This window comes from Entelurus aequoreus, linkage group LG07 (genome assembly GCF_033978785.1).
Source record: "Entelurus aequoreus isolate RoL-2023_Sb linkage group LG07, RoL_Eaeq_v1.1, whole genome shotgun sequence".
NCBI lineage: Eukaryota > Metazoa > Chordata > Actinopteri > Syngnathiformes > Syngnathidae > Entelurus > Entelurus aequoreus.
Genome location: NC_084737.1, coordinates 24,050,180 through 24,056,238, shown reverse-complemented (window position 1 = coordinate 24,056,238; position 6,059 = coordinate 24,050,180). Strand labels below are relative to the sequence as shown.

At 40.3% G+C, this 6,059-nt stretch overlaps 1 protein-coding gene across 1 annotated transcript in view; it reads left to right on the top strand.

Annotated features, from left to right (window-relative positions):
* The first annotated feature begins 249 nt into the window (after window positions 1-249).
* LOC133653563 (gastrula zinc finger protein XlCGF28.1-like) overlaps window positions 250-6,059 on the top strand; it is a 119,595-nt gene continuing 113,785 nt past the window's right edge. Inside the window, exon 1 of the mRNA XM_062052984.1 lies at window positions 250-302. The gene's annotated coding sequence lies outside the window, so the exon portion shown is untranslated. The remainder of the gene's footprint in view (window positions 303-6,059) is intronic.

The window sequence follows — 6,059 nt, the reverse complement described above, 5'->3', positions numbered from 1 at the left end:
GGAAAATGAGTCACAGCTCCGACATATAAAAGATGAAGAGGAGGAGCCACATTCCCCTCATGTTAAAAAGGAAGAAGAAAAGCTTAAGCCCCCTCAAATTAAAAAAGGATCATGAGGAGCCAAAGCTCCCTCACGTTAAAATGAAAAGGAATCACATTCCTCGCATATAAAAGAAGACGAGGAGGAGCCAAATCTCCCTCTTTTTAAAGAGGGGGAACTTTCTCTAAAGAAAGAGAATGAACAACAACGCCAACTACTGGACGCTGTTTTCAAGAAACTTAAAGTTGTGTTACACAGAACAGGTTTGTTTACTTCTTACATGTTTACTAACTTTACCTCACTGTGTCATTGGTCGTGACCAGTCTCTCGAGTGCCCCTAGTAGCAGTACCAATGATTGTCACACACATACTAGGTGTGGCAAAATTATTCTCTGCATTTGAACCATCACCCTTGATCACCCCCTGGTGAACAACAAAGTAAAAAATAATGATAATATTTTTGATGTGGTGTGTACTCGAGGCAAAATAATATGATCTGTGATATTTATCCAGCTAACAGATCTGCCAAACGTTTTGGAAAAGAGATTTAAAAAAAGTAAAGCTCCTTCTCGATCTACAGGAACCATAACTCTGCCACTGGTCACGACCAATCTCTCTATCACCCTGAGTGGTAAGGACCACTGGTTCTAGGACATACCACGAAATTGGCTACAACCCTTTCTCACAGTAACATCCATCCATCTATCTTCTTTCGCTTATCCGAGGTCGGGTCGCGGGGGAAGTAGCCTAAGCAGAGAAGCCCAGGATTCCCTCTCTGCAGCCACTCCGTCCAGTTCCTCCTGTGGGATCCTGAGGCGTTCCCAGGCCAGCCAGGAGACATTGTCTCCCAAATGTGTCCTGGTTCTTTCCCTTCGCCTCTTACTGGTCGGACGTGCCCTAAACAGCTCCTTAGGGAGGCATCCAGGGTAGCGTCCTTACCAGGTGCCCGAATCACCTCATCTGGCTCTTCTCGATGTGGAGGAGCAGTGGCTTTACTTTGAGCTCTGCCCGAATGACACAGCTTCTCACCCTATCTCTAAGAGAGAGTCCCGCCACCCGACAAAAGGAAACTTATTTCGGTCGCTTGTACCCGTGATCTTGTCCTTTTGGTCATAACCCAAAGCTCATGACCATAGGTCAGAATAGGAACGTAAATCGACTGGTAAATTGAAAGCGTTGCCTTATGGCTAAGCTCCTTCTTAGCCACGGTATATCGATACAGTGACCGCGTTACTGAAGACGCCGCACCGATCCTATGAGGGGCCGTTAGGGACATTATTCAGAATTACCTATTACATACATTACTGAAATGCTCTCACATAAACAACTGAAATCTTTTTCTTTTATACACACTACTGAAACACTCCTATAAACACTACTGAAATGCTCTTACATACACTACTGAAATGCTCTCACATAAACAACTGAAATCTTTTTCTCTCACACACCCTACTGAAACACTCTTATAAACACTACTGAAATGCTCTTACATATACTACTGAAACACTCTTATAAACACTACTGAAACACTCTTATAAACACTACTGAAACACTCTTATAAACACTACTGAAATGCTCTTACATACACTACTGAAATGCTCTTGTAAACACTACTGAAATGCTCTTACATACACTACTGAAATGCTCTTATAAACACTACTGAAACGCTCCTATAAACACTACTGAAATGCTCTTATAAACACTACTGAAACACTCTTATAAACACTACTGAAACACTCTTATAAATACTACTGAAACACTCTTACATACACTACTGAAACACTCTTATAAACACTACTGAAACACTCTTTTAAACACTACTGAAACATTCTTACATACACTACTGAAACACTCTTATAAACACTACTGAAACACTCTTATAAATACTACTGAAACACTCTTACATACACTACTGAAACACTCTTATAAACACTACTGAAACACTCTTATAAACACGGGCCGGATGTTGGACTTTGGCGGGCCGTAACCGGCCCATGGGCCGTAGTTTGGGGACCCCTTATATAGTCGATGATAAGCGCTAAATAAATGCAATCCATTATCATTAGTATATGATTAGCTACTGACGTAACACGACGTTACTCACATTTCGACATGTTACCATTGTAGCTCACTACAATGCCATGTTGTCTTACATTTCGTGTGATTCAACAATCATTAAGAAATAAATAAGGTCTAATTACCTTTTCCTCCTTTTGCCCCGATGTCCATGAACTGAAACGTTGCATGTGTGCGGTGCAAACTCGCAATGGAACGAGTGCTCCAGGCTGCTTGGCTGTCGGGACGAGAAAGGCACCGCTGTGTGGCCGCTCAGGTGCCGCGTCCTGCGGGGGAGACCCATGGCGGCAGTCCGACCCTTGTTGCATTGAAAGTGTTCTTATATTCTCCGCTGAAGCCCTCAAATTATGAAGTGGAGCTCCCGCCTCGGTTAAGCTACTTGTTGGCAGACATTTTGTCCACAACTTGGCTTTAAAAAAAATAAAAATAAACTTGTCTGAAAAGGGGCGGGGTTTATACCGGAACCGGAATGCAACATCGCTCACACACACTAGTAAGATGCTCTTACACATAATGGTAAAATGCTCGTATACACAATGGTAAGATGCGCTCATACACATACCGGGTAACTGAAATCTTTGCACACATACTACTGAAATTGTTGTCCCTCACACACACGTGTTAAAAGCACACACACACACTGGTGAAATCCGTTTATACATACTAGTGAAAAATAATTCCATGTGTGTGTGTGTGTGTGTGTGTGTGTGTGTGTGTGTGTGTGTGTGTGTGTGTGTGTGTGTGTGTGTGTGTGTGTGTGTGTGTGTGTGTGTGTGTGTGTGTGCGTGAGACAAAAACATTTCAGTAGTGGTTATACGAGTGTTTCAGTAGTGTATGTAAGAATGTTTCAGTAGTGTTTATAAGAGTGTTTCAGTAGTGTTTATAAGAGTGTTTCAGTAGTGTATGTAAGAGTATTTCAGTAGTGTATGTAAGAGTATTTCAGTAGTGTTTATAAGAGTGTTTCAGTAGTGTATGTAAGAATGTTTCAGTAGTGTTTATAAGAGTGTTTCAGTAGTGTTTATAAGAGTGTTTCAGTAGTGTTTATAAGAGTGTTTCAGTAGTGTATGTAGGAGTATTTCAGTAGTGTTTATAAGAGCATTTCAGTAGTGTTTATAAGAGCATTTCAGTAGTGTTTATAAGAGTATTTCAGTAGTGTTTATAAGAGCATTTCAGTAGTGTTTATAAGAGCATTTCAGTAGTGTATGTAAGAGCATTTCAGTAGTGTTTATAAGAGTGTTTCAGTAGTGTTTATAAGAGTATTTCAGTAGTGTTTATAAGAGCATTTCAGTTGTGTTTATAAGAGTATTTCAGTAGGGTGTGTGAGAGAAAAAGATTTTAGTTGTTTATGTGAGAGCATTTCAGTAGTGTATGTAAGAGCATTTCAGTAGTGTTTATAAGAGTGTTTTAGTAGTGTTTAAGAGTATTTCAGTAGTGTTTATAGGAGCATTTCAGTAGTGTTTATAAGAGTATTTCAGTAGTGTTTATAAGAGCATTTCAGTAGTGTTTATAAGAGCATTTCAGTAGTGTTTATAAGAGTATTTCAGTAGTGTTTATAAGAGCATTTCAGTAGTGTTTATAAGAGCATTTCAGTAGTGTATGTAAGAGCATTTCAGTAGTGTGTATACGAGTGTTTCAGTAGTGTTTATAAGAGTTTTTCAGTAGTATATGTAAGAGCATTTCAGTAGTGTTTATAAGAGTGTTTCAGTAGGGTGTGTGAGAGAAAAAGATTTCAGTTGTTTATGTGAGAGCATTTCAGTAGTGTATGTAAGAGCATTTCAGTAGTGTTTATAAGAGTATTTCAGTAGTGTTTATAAGAGCATTTCAGTAGTGTTTATAAGAGCATTTCAGTAGTGTTTATAAGAGTATTTCAGTAGTGTTTATAAGAGCATTTCAGTAGTGTTTATAAGAGCATTTCAGTAGTGTATGTAAGAGCATTTCAGTAGTGTTTATACGAGTGTTTCAGTAGTGTTTATAAGAGTGTTTATAAGAGTGTTTCAGTAGTATATGTAAGAGCATTTCAGTAGTGTTTATAAGAGTGTTTCAGGAGTGTGTATAAAAGAAAAAGATTTCAGTTGTTTATGTGAGAGCATTTCAGTAGTGTATGTATGAGGTAATTCTGAATAATGTCCCTAACGGCCCCTCATACGATCCGCCTGTCGATCTCACGATCTATTCTCCCCTTACTTGTAAACAAGACTCAGAGACTCCTCCACTTGGGGCAAGATCTCCTTCCTAACCCGGAGATTGCACTCCGCCCTTTTACCTGCAAGAACCATGGACTGGGACTTGGAGGTGCTGATTCCCATCCAAGTTGCTTCACACTTGGCTGCGAACCAATCCAGTGAGAGCTAAAGACCTTGGCCAGATGAAGCCATCAGGACCACATCATCTGCAAAAAGCACAGACCTAATCCTACAGCCACCAAACCAGATCCCCTCAACGCCCTGACTGCGCCTGGAAATTCGGTCAATAAAAGTTACAAAACAGAATTGGTGACAAAGGGCAGCCCTGGCGGGGTCCAACTCTCACTGGAAACGGATTTGACTTACTGCCAGCAATGCGGACCAAGCTCTTGACACAGATCATACAGGCAACGGACCGCCACAATCAGACGGTCCCATACCCCATTCTTTGCGCACTCCCCACAAGAATTCCCGAGGGACATGGTCGAAAGGCCTTCTCCAAGTCCACAAAGCAAATGTAGACTGGTTGGGCAAACTCCCATGCATCCTCAAGGACCCTGCCGATAGTATAGAGTTGGTCCACATTTCTAAAGGGAAAGTGACAGGGTAACCTTGAGAGGCGTAATTGGGAGGAATGGCCGCCCGAATCTGAAACTGAGTGGTGTTTTGTAATTGGACTTTTATGCTCGTCACATAATGTCCATAATGAGCACCATGTTCTATCATCAGGGTGTCCACATGTGTTAGCAGTGTAATGCAATGGAGTGTTGCCAACTCCTCAGTAGGGAAAGCAGCTATTGGCTGTCCTAAAAGTTGGTAGAAGACATCATCGCCTATTTACATAATCCATTGCAAAGGACATTGTCGGAAAGAGGAATAATGTCACAGGAGAGATTACATGTGATTTAAAAATGCTAAATATGATTAGAGCTGAAAATAAACTCTCTTCTGTAGTTTGTTTTTTCTTTAAATCTAAATAATTTGTTCTGCATCGTTAAATGTTAAAATATCACATTTGTTCAATAGACTGGAGGGTTGTGACATTGACGAGCGAACAGAAACTATTGACTGGCTCATTAACAGGAACTATGTCAACTAATGAGCCCTCTCCTCTCTGCTCTGACTGCAGCTGGGACTGCTGCGCAAGGCTACTGTCCACCTGACCGCCTGTGAGGAGGGGCTCATGGCAGCACCCGCTGCTCATTGACGACATAAACTGCAGCTGATGCCTTTTTTCATGTCTCCAAAACGTCCCCAAAAAGTGGCTACATTTGTAGCTAGTCACTTTTGGTAAAAAATGAGTTAAAAAGTCATCAGATTTATCAAGAAAGTCAGTAGAGAGAAAACACTGTAGTGGTTGTGGGATATATTCCCTCACTTTGTAATTCATACATCACATTCACAGCTCAGCAGCCATTGTTTTATCAAATACATTAAATTATTTTATAAATGTCACTTTTCCCTCCTCTATTAGTCTGAAGTCTTTTATTTTCACACCTTTACTCTTTTTTCCACTTCATTGACATTTCTGGAAGTACATTTGAAATGTTTCCTCTTAATGCTGCTGCTGCTGCTCCTGGTACATGTGCTTTCATCTTTCCTCCATCAAAATAGCTCAGCTTCACAATGTTTGAATATTGACTGCTGATATTAATATTCTTCTATTGTTTAGCATATTTCACTTTACTCTTTTCTTTTTCTTTGCTGAAATGAACTGGATGAAAGTATCTTTAATTGTCACTACTGAGTGTAATTGTATAT